Genomic DNA, 16337 nt, shown 5'->3' on the forward strand with positions numbered 1-16337 from the left:
GACTATATAACGAAAACCGATACCTGAACAATTAGCTGTCACATCATGCCAAGTTTTAGTACAAAATATACTTTTTTTTTTTTTTTTTTTTTTTATAAGTATGTATTTTGACATCAGTAGTTTCTAATCCTACATGTTTTATATTAAATGATCATAATGAACGATATGAGATCAAATCTGCTTGAATTGTAAATGAATGTATTTTGTAAGCAAAATGTATTTTTATATATTTTTTTTTTCTTTAAATGTATGAGCATAAAATATCTGCCTTTCTTCACGAGTCTTTTCTCCATTTCATTTCATAGCAGTTTCATTAAAGACATGGTTGGTGATCCTGTTCAGAAACACATTTTGTAATACTGGGTGAAATGGTCCGTGTATCCTGAGAGAAATCTATACAAGATGTATTTAGAAAAAGGGAAGAAAATAATCAGACCTCTGTGGCAGCTGCAGGACTGAGAAAAAGCTGACCTACGGAGCGCCTACAAAAAACCAATCAGATGCCTCTGCTTTCTGCCTACGCCCCCCTCTGCCGGCTCCCTGCTCCATGTGGCACGCGGTTCTACCGGCTTTGGATGAAGCACTGACGGAGACGGGAGGGGGGTGGAGTTTAGAGGAGGGGACACATTCGAATCTTGCTAGCTCTCTTGCTAGCTCTCTAGGATTACCCACCATAGCTTTAAGAGAACCTTATACATGTGTATATTTTCTGTATAGGGTTTGTGTAGGCTATCACAGACATCCCAAGTTCCAAAAACTCATTTCAGGGAGATGCTTATCGAACCCCCCCCCCCTCCCGCGCCTATTTAATTTTGGGGGTCTCTAATTTTGCCTATTTATCGACATATTAAATTGGGGATTTTTTAAAGGCTTAGACAGGCTGGATATAGACAGTTAGATACTGTAGCTGGCTAGTTAGATATAGGCCTACACAATTTAGTAACTAAATGTGTATTGATACTTTAAATAAGTATTTGATACGTTTTGCTTAAATTTATAACATTTTATAACATATTTAGCATTTAACCTACAGAAATAAAATGCAGATGATGGCGCGTTCAGCCTACCTCCACATGTTTTACAGTCATTAAAGACATGGTTGGTAATACTGTTCAGAAACACATTTTGTAATACTGGGTGAAATGGTCCATCTATCCTGAGAGAAATCTATACAAGATGTATTTAGAAAAAGGGACAAAAATAATCAGACCTCTGTGGCAGCTGCAGGACTGAGAAAAAGCTGACCAATCCGAGATCAGCGACACTTTCGAATCTTGCTAGCTCTCTTGCTAGCTCTCTAGGATTACCTACCATAGCTTTAAGTCCGCCATGGGCAATACTGAAGTCACTATTGCATACAGTGCACCTCGCACGGTGTCATCATTCTTCACCTTCACTAGGCATGGATATACTTTAGTATTCTGCCGTAAAATGAGTCTTATATTTTCGTTTTTTACTCGAGGATTCAACCTCTGCCATTTGGCAGGATGCACAGTTTTGAGTGGTAACTTAGGTGACTGTCAGAGAGTAAATCGAAGCCCTCCCACACCGAATGTTATTGGCTTATTTTGCTGACTAAACCAATCAGCGCGCCCTCTGACCAGCAGTCGCCCTGAACGCTCGTTGAACAGAGCATCGCTTTGGACAGATACGCACAGGTTTCACACCTGTCCCCACACCCCTCTCGTGCCTGCGCAGTCGAAACGCGCATGGTGCACGAGTTATTGTGTTGCCTAAACGCTCTCACTCGCATTGAAAAAAAAAAAAAAAACTCCCTCGACAGTCTAAAATCCGGGATATTTTATCCGACTTGCGGGCATCCGTGATTAACTATCAATATCAGGGAGACTCCCGGAGCTTCCGGGAGACTTGGGATGTCTGCTATCATTACCACCACACCGCCGTGCAGCCAGTGGAGAAAACCACTAAAACTAAAGTACAAACTAGAGGAATCATTTGATTAAGGACTAACTGTAATTGCTGTAATGAATTTAATTTTTTAAGCTTTTTAACAAAGCTTTAGCTTTAATAAGTCAAAATGATGCTCCAGCCCTGCCCCTGTGACCCTGAGCGGGATTAAGCAGGCACAGAAAATGGAGTGCTATTAGCACTCCTAATTTGACTCCTAATCATGCTGCTGAAAAACATTCAGGCTGTATACACATACTCGCATGTCTTCAGTTGATTTAGCAAAAAATTGATATTAGTTCTGTTGAAAACTTTGATGTAAAAACTGATTAGATACAAACCTGCTATGTGCTATAGAGATCAGTACTACCGCATGACAGTCCAAGATAACATGAAATACTCTATATATCATGAGCCTGCCATATGATCATTTATTGGTACAATAGAATAATAGTGACAAACTGTGGTTAACACTTCCGAGAGAGTACCCTGAATTTTATGGCACAAGTACTTAAGGTGACCAGGAACAAATGAACTCAAAGATAAAAACTGATAATGTATTCATTCGATCACGTTTAAGCTTGAAGAATAATAACCTCATTCCCTCTCCTTCCACTGTCAGACACATAGCTCAGAATAATAAACTTATCAATTGTGCAAACAACAATTTTATCAATGCTAAAATGTGTTTTTGATTTAGTCAGGGAAGCATTAGAATAAACAGTAATAAAACTAAATGTTGTAAGCCGAGACTTTAATGCACAAAGAACGTGGGACTTGAGTGTAAAAAACCTTTCACGCCAGATATTTAGATGGCAGTAGTTGTGTGAAAATGTTTCTCGAGTTGCCAGCAACTCTGCTATCCACACTGTAATGTATACTGTAAACAACATAAACTCCTGTCATTTAACAACTTATTAATTATACCCAGGATTTCTACTTCGGAAATCTAAAGCTTGAGAATTTTGATATTTTGTAAGAGCTAGTTTACTGCTTCATTGTCCTTGTGTGTGTTTTGTAAATAATCTTGTGCTTACATTTCAAGGCTTCTCCAGGTGATCTTTGCTCCTTGACTGAAGCTACAAAGGGACCTCAGTTAGTGGACTAGTACAGATTTATAGATTCACAAGTAGCCAACACAATTGCAAAGGGACATAACCTCATTCTTACTGGATTGTTGACTATCATTTCAGTGCAGTGGACTCTGTGCATTTCAGGTAAGGATTTGTTACATATTGCTGTTATAAAGTATCTGACAGAAATTTCAATATTGCTTGCAGATGAGACCTGTTTTTTAAGGACACTGCAAAAGGTTACAGATACTTCATTCACATGTGAATGAAAATGTTGTCAATCCATATTCTAACAACTTCAGAAATCAGGAAAATAAATAAAATTACTATTCAAAGTAAAAAATCCAACTTCCATTTCTTACTTTGTGTTTGTTCTTTTATTCGGCTATTCGGCAGTATGGTTTCCTCATCATGCAATTATACATTTGTTTGTACAGTTGATGCAAGACTTGATTAATCAGAAATTTCATTCATACCAACGGAAGACATCATATGGTTGGCTCATGTGTACAACATGAGTTACATCTGGTTGTGGATGGCACCTTCATACTGTATTTTTCTGGCTCGTAGAAGAAGAGCTCCATGCAAACTATTGCAACAATAAAGGGAAGCAGGCTCTTCACACTGCCCTGAATATTCAGTCCAATGTGCACCAAGCCAAGAACCTCATCCTCTTCCTTGGGGACGGTGAGTCTTTCCTCCCATTGAAGTATTTTCTTTGAATTGTCAAGTGTTTCTCTCTGTACCTCTTTTTATTCTTTCAGGTCTTTTGAGGTGTAATTCACAATCAAAACAAGATGCTGCAATTCAAGCCAAATACACATTGGACCCCAAAAATGATGGGCTTTTTGGGGAAGCCAGTGATGAGGAATAGAAGCGAAACAGCAGTCCGCATTGCATCTGATACCAATTATCATGTAATAGTGAAAAGTAGAAAAAAAAGAGGAAAACATAAGGATTTGAACAGCTCCATCTTCCATGTCTAAACTGTCTTCTATTAATGCTCAATATTTACAATTTTTTATTTTATTTCATAGTAAATAAATATTTTCTGGGAATACACATAGTGTTTCCTCAGATGTATTGTGAGACATTTTAAGACAATAATATTGGAAAATGCTAGCATGGGGCAGTCTTGAAAATAAAAAAAAAGACACATTAAAAGGCCCTTAAGTCAGTTAACATTGTGCTTCAGTGGCATTTACTACCTGATAAATGTTAAATCAAACAAGCACAAACCACTTTACACTTTAACTTTTTCCACCCAATAACCTTTTTTCCACTAAACAGTAGACTATGGAAAACAAATTTCCTGTTATTTTTGAGAAAAGAACCCCAATATAAATCCTGTTACAATGGCAATGATGTTCTCATTTGGCCAATTCACTTTACAAATTACAAATTTAAAGAAGAATTTTCATTATGGAAGCATGGTTACAGCTGCATCCACTCCCTCCCGCAAACATGCTGATTACAGCACATTTAACATTTTATCAGTGATTGAGATTGATCAGTAACATTTAATCACCTCATAAAAGGCAAGTTTATGACAACAAAGTTCTTTTTGCAATCACCTGATGGAGATATGATGTAAAGAAGGAAATTAATATTTCACCTTAAACATAGACAACTTCCAGTAAGTTCCGGTGTTTTGATTTTCCTAAAAAGCACAATTTCTGACAATGAATGTGTAACAGAAAAAAAAGGATATTAAAAAAATGTTGTCAATTTTGGTTTTGCTTTTAAGGAATGCTATTTTTGCTTTTTATATCCCCCAACAGATATGACTGTTTGTAAATATAAATTTCTCGTATCAGTGTCATATCAACTGAATCTTTTGACATTCACAGAGTACAATCTAACCAGGTGTGTTTCCCACTGCTTCCAGGGATGGGTATAACCACAGTGACTGCTGCTCGGATCCTCAAGGGCCAGTTAGCAGAACAATCTGGAGAGGAAAGCAGTTTGGTTATGGATACCTTCCCTCATGTTGCACTCTCTAAGGTCAGCCCACTCAAACCCCACATTCAGACACCTCAGTAGGAATGTGTCTTCAATTGTTAAACAGCTGCATACATACAGAGATGCGAAAAAAAGAAGAAAAGAAAAAATGAAAAATACTGACTAATGATTACTGTAAAATAAGGACAAACCATGTTATTAGTACAGCAGCATTCCCCTCGAAAAATTTACAACTAACATGTCACTCAGTCCGTTACAATATGAAACTAAGCTCACTGTGTTGACTAGTAACTATTTGTTTTTTCAGTGTTGCACTAGTTTTTTAACCTTTATTGTATCACCACGATTTATGTCAGAATAAAATGAAAAAACATAGAGACAATAGATTTATAGGCAGTTCTATTGGTAGCCTAACTTCTCTCATATTTGATGAAGTGAAAACACTTCTACACTTTTTAGTATGCACTATCATTAGTATGATACTATTACTTTAGTACTATTAAAGCTGTCTGATTGTTAAAAACATCCCAACTGATTACATGACTTTGTTTAGTTGGTCAGAAAATTTACAAATGAATTGCTAAATAATTCTATTTTCAACATATTGCAATTTTACCCAAATGACGGGTTTTCGTATTGAAATATGCTCCATACAAATTCACTTGTACTGGTCGACACCCTTGAAGAAGGTTGAATTGTTGATTGCAGTCAATGCAATGTGATTTAAAAAAAAAGGGAAAAAAAAAGGTGGAGGGACACAACAAATGAATGTCGACAGAGGCTCCAGACGAAGATGATTAGTTTACTCAGTTGGTATCTTGATGGGCCCAAGTTCAAGAATCACTAATCTAAATGTTGTTCACTGTGCGCAGAAGTGTAGAAAAAGTTTCTGTTACTACAAAGTCACGTTCTCCATCACTGCTGTTGGTTCAAACAGTAAAAGCAGATTAGCAGCCAGGCTACTCCTCAGGCTTCACATAATGTACAGTTTATGTGTGTTGCTATCAGCTACCTGGAACAGTAGGCTACTGCTAATTTCCTGGAGGTGGACATTTAGTCATTTTTGACAGATGGTCTGTAATACTGTTGTATGTTGGATGCATGCTTGGCTGGCATGCGATCTTGTAAAGTAAGCCTTCTGACCCCTCACACCCACACATCCATACCGCCATAGATGGCCTCACCCAGTGATTTTCTGTGTTAACAGGTGCACGCACACCTGCGCAGTGTGTTGAGATGGTGTGTCGGCTTAACGCTGGCATTTCAATCATTAAAATATATCCACAATAGAATGATTATTCAATTACAAATTTTCAATATTCAACCCATAAAAAAGTTGACCCAGGATGATTTTTAAATTCAAACAACAACAACAGAATCTGTCATACTGACCCCAAATAAATGTTTACCTTAACACCTTTTACAACAACTGACTAAAAGAGTAAAGTGTTAGATCGATTCTTTCAATGGCAGCTCAAGAACAAGCTGGAGGAATCTCAAGTTAAATAAAGGGTTTATTGGTAGTCACACGTGAAGCATATCAGCGCTGGGTTCAGTGGAACAGAGCTCCCGCAGGAAATCCGTCAGACTGAGCCTCGATTTCCGGGTATCATTTGCATTTATAGCATCATAGGTTGGAATCACACTCGACCGAGTATGATTGGACATGAGTAGGTTCAACATGCTACGTAATATTCTCTGGATCAGCCAAACAATGTGTGTGTGTAGGTGAATCTGCACCTGCTTTCCCAGGCTAATTGTTTTGTCTTCCCATTCCTGGATCACTTTAGGTCATCGTGGAAAAGTACAGAGACTATTTCATTCATAATGTCTAAGAACAAATCCAATTTTAACAAAAGTATGATTCCCTCCTCCTGGTTTCCATGGTGGCTGGTAAAGAACATCAAAATGTCAATAAATCTGATTTGTACAAATTGCTAGATTTTATATTTTATATTATATTATATTTTATATCACATCTAGAGAATGTGTTTCCTTACAAGTAGTTGGATATCTAATCGCAGTTCACAACACACAAACTACTTAATTTGTTGGAAAGGATAGACAACTTAAGTTCAGGTACGAGCAGCACATGATTTAAACTGCTCCCCATTCTAGTTCTAAAGGCTCACTGTAAACAACTACATTTAACTTATTAGCCTACTATTTAACTTGTTTAAAAACTGAGTCACTCATTAGGGAGAAAGAGTGTTGATTAACCGAAACATCAACAGCAAATACATCCCTTTCTTCAGCTCTAAACACTTTGCCATTGCACTGGGTTATCTGGCTAAAAGAGAAGTCTCATGGTCTTATACAGTGGAAGTCTCTGAAGCTGAGTAAAAATTTACAACAAAGAAGTCGTAGGTTTATGGTAAAACTAACTAGGAAGCATTTTGTTTCCTCGCAAAATATTTTCAATCATGCGTCAACCCAAATAAATCAACTGTGATCAATCAACTTGATAATCATGCCTCTAAAGCTCAATTACTCAAATCAAACAAACAATTACTATGGCAACCCAGTCTCACAGAAAAACGTGTAATAGCTACGTTGGTCCACAAAGGAAAACGTGGTATTGTCACAATTTGTCCCCCAAAATAATGACAATACCACATTTTATTTGGCTTATTCATTTACACTGCTTCGCAACCAGGTCATGTGACTATCAAGTTTCCCTCAGCTAAAAAAGGAAAATTGCAGACTGTCAACCTTTTTTCTGTAAAAAACACAACATTTTAAGAAAGTATCTGCATTTGTATGCATTTCGATGGCATTTCTAGCGAGAACTATGCATAATATTTTCAGAATCTTCGTTCAGAGATTTTGGTATCTCCTGGAATAAACGTAAGAATAACACGTTTTTACCGTTGTTAAGGTGGTTACTATGGACGCTGCTATCTCTACGTCACCGACCTGCGCCGACATTCTAAATTTTTTTTATGTATATATAGATATATATATATATCTATATATATCTATATATAAAAAGATATAGCCACATAACAATAGCGACCTTATCATAGAAATGGTTGATAAAACCTTATCAACCATTTCTATCAGTGGGCCATTATTTCAGTGAGCCAGTAGAGAGAGGCCTGTTATCAGGCATGGTCTTTTTTTTTCAACTTTATTGACCAAACGTGTATCTTTCATAATATCATTATAAATATATAATACGCACAAAATATATACGTTTAATCTGTCTTTATGCGACTATAAATAACCCTTGCAATTCGGAAGTACTACGAGTACCGTGTTGATTTTGTATGATGTTACATGGTGCGGCTCTAAAAGTATCTGAAGTAAATTTATTTAATTTTTCTTTGTATTGATCATCGATATCAAGTGTAATTACTAGTTCGGCTGTACTTGATATTTGATATATTTAGTAGATGTATGTTTTTCCAACCCTACTTTGCAAAACGGAAGAAGCTGCTAACCCAAAACCACATTTCTACAATAACATATAGCAACATCTTGACTTTTTTCAAACCTCAATCATATAGATGAAGTATAATAACTAATTCGGCTGCACTAGATATTTGATATATTCAGTATATATACGTTTTTAAAACCCTACTTTGCAAACTGGAAAGAACTACCAATATGGCGCTAATTTGGATCAGATACATAGCACGGAATAAGGCAATTGTAGTTTATTTTAAAAACGGGCGTATTTCTTATGATTTGGAGTGGTAAATACTAAATTGAGAGTACAAGGAGAGATTTAAAGGGGTGGAAAACACATTTATGTGATCAGATTTTAAATATGCAACTGCGAAATTGGTGAAAATGATATTTTACCATATGTGATAGCGCCCCCACTTGGTGGCCATACCCATATGGGTATTATCATATAGCTGAAGTCAAGAGCTCTCCATAACAGTTGGTCCCATATCTGTAGCCTCTTCTGTTAATGATTAACAAGCCTTCCAAATTGCACTGAGGTCAACGTTCAGAGGTCAATATTTCAAGGCAGGACTAATTTACAATCTTCACACTGACATATGTTACTCACCAGGTCAAGGTCTTTTAAAAAGTGTCTTTCATTTTGTCCTACAACAAAGTGTCATTTTCACCTCTGTTTGGTATAAGCTTCTTTGAGGTGTGGTTTCTAAGACCATTTGATTTTCCAGCCTGGATGAAATCAAGTCTTTGGATTTTTTTTTTCATTTTTGGTCAGAAAGAACCTTCAAGGTATTGATGATTTTCCTAACCATGTTCATAATTTTGGATTTGGATTATTTTACTCATAGGTGGGTGACAATAGGCCCCTGGGCATGGATGGGTATGTAAACATCCCAAACCCCTATGGCAGGGCACTCACAAAAATTATAAATAATAACAATAAAGATCATTCTTCAACAGGTAGCCCTCTCAGCACCTCAATTATCCTACCCTTCCCCGCCATACATCTTCTGTAAAGATAGACATATGTGTGTGTGTATGTTGTTTGTCCGCTATATTCACTAGTATAATACTACTATTCTAACATCGCTATATTAATCAGCCCAACTTCTTCCTTCAAATCAGATACACATATAACCAAATAGACATATGTATGTTTATGTCGGCATACATACATACATAAATAGGAGTCATGTTTTTTGGCAAGTAGCTCTTTAACCAGCTCAGAGTGGTTGCCAGGTTCGCTAGTACCTGCGTTTTTTACGCATTACGTGACCAGTCCGCCTCTATTGGATCAACAACCACACTGCTACAATAGCTACCAGGTAATCTAAACATAAAAGACGAGATCTGGCAACCTGATAAAAAAAAAAAAACGCAGCACGACTTAATGGAATAAAACAAATACACTCAAAATGCTTGTAAAGGTTGAGGATACATTCTCAGAGAAACCAATTTATTTGACATTTGTTCTGAGTGTAAGTCATCATGTATAAGAAACAGCATACTTGAGGTGATATGTCTTGATGTTTATGCATTTGACTGTATCTGGTCCCTGCAGACGTACAACATGGACCAGCAGAAGCCAGACAGTGCTGGCATAGCCACAGCATACTTATGTGGTGTGAAAGCAAACTACGGCACCGTGGGCGTCTCCGCCGCCGCCCCGAGGTACAACTGTAGTGCCAGTCATGGGAATGAAGTTGAATCTATTCTGCACCGCGCCAAGAAAGCAGGTTGGCCCCCACATTCACAAAGTTTTCACAAAATATCTTGACCCAAATGAATCAGATTGGGATTAAGATTGGGATTAGAGCAGCCCTAATATGATTTAAAAGATATAATATAGACAGCACAGACAGCTTTGGAACTGACTCTTTACACCATAAATGTTTGTTGAGGGCACTTGAAAATAGTGCTAAGATCATTTAAAGCTTCATTGTTAGTATCTGGGGGCTTAATCAGCCATTATAAAATGTTAAATCTATGTAGAATAAATAATCATTATTGATTTGTGTTCACATTATGACAACCGTCTTATTTGTTTTAGGTAAATCAGTTGGAATTGTCACAACAACCAGAGTTCAGCATGCCTCCCCTTCTGCAAGCTACGCTCACTCAGCCGACAGGTTCTGGTACTCTGACTCTGATCTCACCCCTGAGGCTATCCAAAATGGCTGCCGTGACATTGCTTACCAATTGGTTCACAACACAGAGATAGATGTAAGTATGGATAAATCGCTGCCTCTGCATGTTTTCAAGACCAAACTGCAGTCTAGTTTTCTGTAACCTGGCTGATAGAGATGACCCATTGTAAAATATACTCAGTATACTCAGCTGTTGGTCGCTCATTCTGTTGAAGCTTTTAGAAGGGTGTCTTTTAAACACTTAGTGTAAATCAAAGGGAGAATATTAGAGGGATAGTGGTGACACACTGGAGAAGTGGAAGTGCTAAAATTCATATGGATGAGACAGATCCAGAGTATCCAAGCGAGAGAGGAAACTAAATCTTTTTGTGGAGTGGGAAAAGAACAAAACAGTAAATATCATTTTGTATATATGTATTTACATACAATACCTTTATTTTATTGTTGTCGTCCCTCCTGCTTAATTTTCCTGCACTGTTGTATATCAGCATACACGCTTTCTAACTCTGTTCATGTGCTTGTCTTTGTTCGTGGCCTACAGAGAGCTAAATATGTTTGAAACAAAGCTGATTTTGATGCTGTCAATCCTCAATGTACAGACTTCCTTCTGGGTATGAACTATTTAATACACAAGTAACAACAACCTTCTAAGTAGAGAATATATTCTATAGGAAGAGTGACAACTTTTATAATTACAACATGTTTTTTGGCACTTCATCAGGTAGAAAGCCCTAATGTTCCTGCTTAAGTGACCACCTGAACTGCTTGAAATGCCTTAATCAGAAGAGAGATGGGCTTTTTTGTCATTATACAGTCTAAAAAGCAATGTTGAACAATCAGACAAAGACCTCATTTTCATGAAAATCTCAAAAATAAGAATTGATAAGAATTAGACGTGAAAAGTGATATCTGAAAATTTGCTCTGCGTGTAGGTCTGTTTGAGCCCAAGGACTGCCGTTATGAGTTGGATCGTCATCCGTCCACGGAACCTTCACTTACAGAGATGACAGAGAAGGCAATTAGAATTCTCCAAAAGAATCCCAAAGGATTTTTCCTCTTTGTGGAAGATAAGTACATTTTTTTAGTTCCAAGTTTTTAGTGAGATTTCCTGATGTTTCCCTTTAGAATTTACTGAAAACTATGAATTTGTTGTTCCATCAGCGATGGTTTGAGCATATTGTCTGCTCACACCTGATCCTACAGACACCTCTAATTTCTCTTTTCACTTTTAAGTTAAATGCTAACACTCTTATTAGTTAACTTAATTCAGCAATACACATATAATGGACCATTTTTCATAACAAATCCAATGTCATGTCAAAGTTTTATATTTCTTCTCTGAAGAAATACAGAAAATTCCTTAGTTATTTGTGTTTAATTACACATAACATTTACTACTCTGTGAAAGTAAGCAGAATACTATTTTTTGAAAGATGATCCATTATAGCCCTGGGATTAAATCAGTGTTGTCAATAAATGATTATTTACTAATCATATGTACTTGTGATGCTTATTTGTCTTTCTTTTGGATTTTTGAATTTTGAGTGGGAGAATTGACCATGGTCACCATGATGGGAAAGCCAAAACAGCCCTCTATGAAGCTGTAGAGTTTGACCGGGCAATCGGCCGAGCAGCTGAACTCACCAGTGAACTGGACACTCTATCTGTAGTCACTGCTGACCACTCCCATGTCTTCACTTTTGGAGGATATTCTCCAAGAGGAAACCCTGTTTTAGGTAAAATGCACTTTTGGAAACTGATAACAGCTGAATACGCAGAGCTTTTACAATACAAAGTGATCTCCTATCGTCTCATCTTAGTTCTAAGACACCAGTTTGCCCTTTAATTTACAGGGGTGTCGAGTGAACTGGCAACAGACAATAAGCACTTCACCACTGCTGTGTATGGGAATGGACCAGGATATCAGATTGGAAATGGAACTCCCCCAGATATGAATGAGTCAATTTCATGTAAGTGCTCACTGGTAATCTTTACAAAGGAGACTTATTTAAATAGTAGCTCCATCTAATGGTGTAACAGGATACTTACAGCAAAAACACAAAGTAAAGTAAATCTATATTTTTGTCACATCAATGACAGAAATGTTGTTTTATGTTAGTATTTAAGACTTTTTGGAAATTTCACACAGCATATTGCAATTAACCACATTACAAAGAGAATGGATAGAATGTTTTAAAGACAGTCTGATAATAACGTCTATCAAGAAACATGATGCATTGCTTTAATTACCCTCAACACTTTGAAAGCATCAAATAATATCAAGCTTATAATGTACATGCTGTTTGGATTTGATCATTTGATCACATTTTGATTTCAATTTCGACAATCTTTCTTATGGGGTGTGTATAAAGAGGACCCAAACACATGTTCACAAGCAGCAGCAAGGTGGATGAGAATATAAACTTCTATGAAACAAAGCTAAAAGTGTTGCTGTGGCAGCAAACACAAACACAGAAATCCAAATCACTGAGCTTAGAAAGGCAGGACGAGAAGAACATAATTTGGCATGAGGCATAATACACACAAGAGCAAACAAAAACTACGATTTGGCACTGAACAGAAGAAACCAGGAAGTATGTGTCCTGACCAAGATCAATAACTGAAACCAGGTGTTAAACAAAGACAGTACGCTAAACTAAACAGATAAACCATGAGAGAATAACTGGAAGTAAAGCTTAACACCAAACATGGTAATCTAAAAGACAAGATCAAAGCTATAAACAGAAACAAGGAACATAGCAAATCACATAAATATGACACAAAAATAAGGAACAAAATCCATTGACCATGATAATCCCATTTCAATGTGTCTCAACCACTGAATCTCATCCTGTCTCCCCGGAATCACACTCGCAGAGAGTTAACAGTTAAAAAAAACACATTCTGTCATTCACAGATGTGTTTGTTTCTATTTATGGACTGAAGTGTGGCAGAAATACTTTTTGCTTCCAAGTGATCTGTGGGAGACCTTTAAAAACATTAATCCAAAATGAGTTAATTCCCTCACACCCACTGTGTGCTAATAGTAAGTTGTCAATGTGTCTGTTTATGTGACAGGAAACTCAAATACAACTAATAATATATAATGATCCTTTATCTCATTTTCCATTAGCAAGCAATGACTACCGTCAGCAGGCTACTGTCCCTCTTGGTTCAGAGACCCATGGTATAGAGGATGTGGCCATCTTTGCCAAAGGTCCGATGTCACACCTCTTTCACGGTGTCCAGGAGCAGAGCTACATTGCACATGCCATGGCTTATGCTGCCTGCATAGAGCCCTACACAGACTGCATACTCCCAGGCTCTGCTGTAACATTTCAGCCCACCATGCTGCTCCTTTGGATGGCCCTCCTTCTTACCCTCTGCTCTGCCTGAGATTTCTGTCCCAGGAGGAGTTATCTGGATTTTGTAAAAACTGTTCTATCAATAACTTTGTAATGAAAAGCATTACTATCATCTCTGCATAGAGCCATGACTTTAAGCACTATATTAATCCTATGCATCTAAAACTGGTTGTAATTATTATTGAAAAATTCTAAATAAACCCTTGTCCCTGATGAAAGGGCGACCTGTCCAAAATCTGCCCTGCTTCTTTACTCTTGCCAAAATGCATGTACTCCACCATGTACTGTCAACACACTAACTGTATAATATGTAAATGGCTTGTCAATATCCTGGCAGTGAGGCATTATTGATGAATAAACACAACAGGAAATGTATTGAGGGAATTTCCCCAAAACTGGTTTGACAAAGAATGTGTGTTCATGTAGCCTACTTCTAAAAGCTATAACAGAGTACAAGTGAAATTAAGCAAAGTTAGGCTATACTTCAACACACTACAGTGCTATTTGCGGCTAGCTGTTATTAGAAAAAGGTGACCGGAGTGATACACAAACTGTACAATAATAGACAATGGAGTTCAATTATAGCCCCACCTGATTGGTGAAAATTTGTCCAATCAGAGAGGCCTCTGGGCGGGACTTCCGTTTGCTCATTGGAGGGAATTTTAACCAAAACAGACACGCAGTTTCATTGAATCTGTGGATAAAGTCTGACGTAGTTGTTTGTCTCTGTGTGGCCCTGTGATGGACTGGCGGCCTGTCCAGGGTGTACTCTGCCTCTTGCCCGATGATCAGTCTAACTAAGGTCAATGGGCCTCATGCAAGAACAATTTCGTATTTTTATTCTAAATTTCTCTTACTTTTTTCGTAAGAAGGTCTCGTACGAACACGCCACGTCAGATTCAACAAATGCACTTAACTTCGGGAAAAGTGTGTAAACGACCTGCGTAAATGATGAATCCCACTCGTGCGTATCTAAGTTCACGTGCACGAGGATAGTAGATTTGCATACTCCACGCCCAAAATGATACCATATTAGGAGCTGTGCTTCCTCTCTCCTGTGCCAGGAAGTGTTGAGTGTTATGTCATGAAAACTGCATCAAGGCGCAAAAAGAACAAGTTTACGGGCTCTGAGATTGAAGTTCTGCTTTCAGAGATCCAAAAAGGAAAATCTGTTATTTTTAGCAGTGTCAGCAGTGGAATTACGGGTCCTGCTAAAGCGAAGAAATGGGAAGCAATTAGGAGTGCTGTTATTTCGTGTCACCTGTAGTTCGTAATGTCACAGAAATAAAGAAATAAATGGTTTGATATGAAAATGGCTTAAAAAAAAAGTCTCGCCATGGCCAGGCGCTCGATGACTGCAACTAAAGCCGTGCAATCAGTTGTTGCCTTATCATGATGGCTCTTTGATGGGGTGGTCCATGAGGGGGGTCTTCTGGCACCACACCTTCTGGTCTGCCTGGGCTGGTTAAGGTGGAGACCCTCGTTCATGGCAATATTGCGCCATGAACGAGGTATCGAGACACACCCACCTGGCCTTCAGCTCAGTGCGCTCCACGACAGCACAGGTGTTTTGATGTGTATATGTGTCTCGTGCTCCAATTATGATTGGCAGTCCAGCCACGGCATGAAAGTCCCTCTTAATCTGTACTTGTTGGACAGCGGTGTGTGGGAATTTAATGTACCATGGGTGATAAACTGATGAGAGTTTTGATAACCAAGGGTGGCGCACGACTCACAGAGGACTGGGACACCCCCGATCTGTCTCCAGTCTCCCTCTGAAAGGTTCCAGTGGCCAAAAATCCAAGGGTGGTGAGGACCTGGACGTGTGGTGGAATTGGGTTTGATCGGCGTGTTTTTCTCTGGAGTTGTGGCTCGATCAAGCTGCATATTTGTAGCAGCACAGTCCTTGGGAATCTTAATCGCGATGTCAGCCATTCGTCTGTCCCCACACGGTCTCTTCCAAGAGCCTGACGCGCTAAGGCATCCAAAAGTAGCAAGTCAGCCGCTGCGCTTCCCGTTACATATTCAAATAAACCTTCAATTAGTGCACAATTTAAGTCAAACAGAATAATGTCAGCATAATTATGGGGTATAATGTATATTTATTTATGTTTTCTTCAAAGTAATCAAATATACAATCCATTAGTCAAGCAAACTTGATTGGAATAACAGCGGACTATTTTACGAAACTCCTACGACAGTTCTGGATCACTCGTAAATTCTGTTCGTACCTGAAAGAAAACGTAAAATATGAAAAGATTGGTGAATGCGCAAATTCTCTTAAATCACTCGTACGGACGACTTAAGAACAAATCTGTGCGTACGAACGGTTCTTGCATGAGGCCCATTGTGTTTGGCAACAAAGAGAAAAGGTTTGCTGTCAGTAAACACCTTGAGTCACTGTTTCTAGAAACTAAAGACCAAGTCCGGAACCTCGGCTTGCTGATAGACTCAGACCTGACCTTCAACAA

General features: G+C 38.1%; 1 pseudogene; it reads left to right on the forward strand.

Annotated features, from left to right (window-relative positions):
• Positions 1-1329: 1329 nt before the first annotated feature.
• LOC142399981 (alkaline phosphatase, tissue-nonspecific isozyme-like) lies at positions 1330-13897 on the forward strand (annotated as a pseudogene).
• Positions 13898-16337: the final 2440 nt, after the last annotated feature.

Source organism: Odontesthes bonariensis, chromosome 15 (genome assembly GCF_027942865.1).
Source record: "Odontesthes bonariensis isolate fOdoBon6 chromosome 15, fOdoBon6.hap1, whole genome shotgun sequence".
NCBI classification, from domain to species: domain Eukaryota; kingdom Metazoa; phylum Chordata; class Actinopteri; order Atheriniformes; family Atherinopsidae; genus Odontesthes; species Odontesthes bonariensis.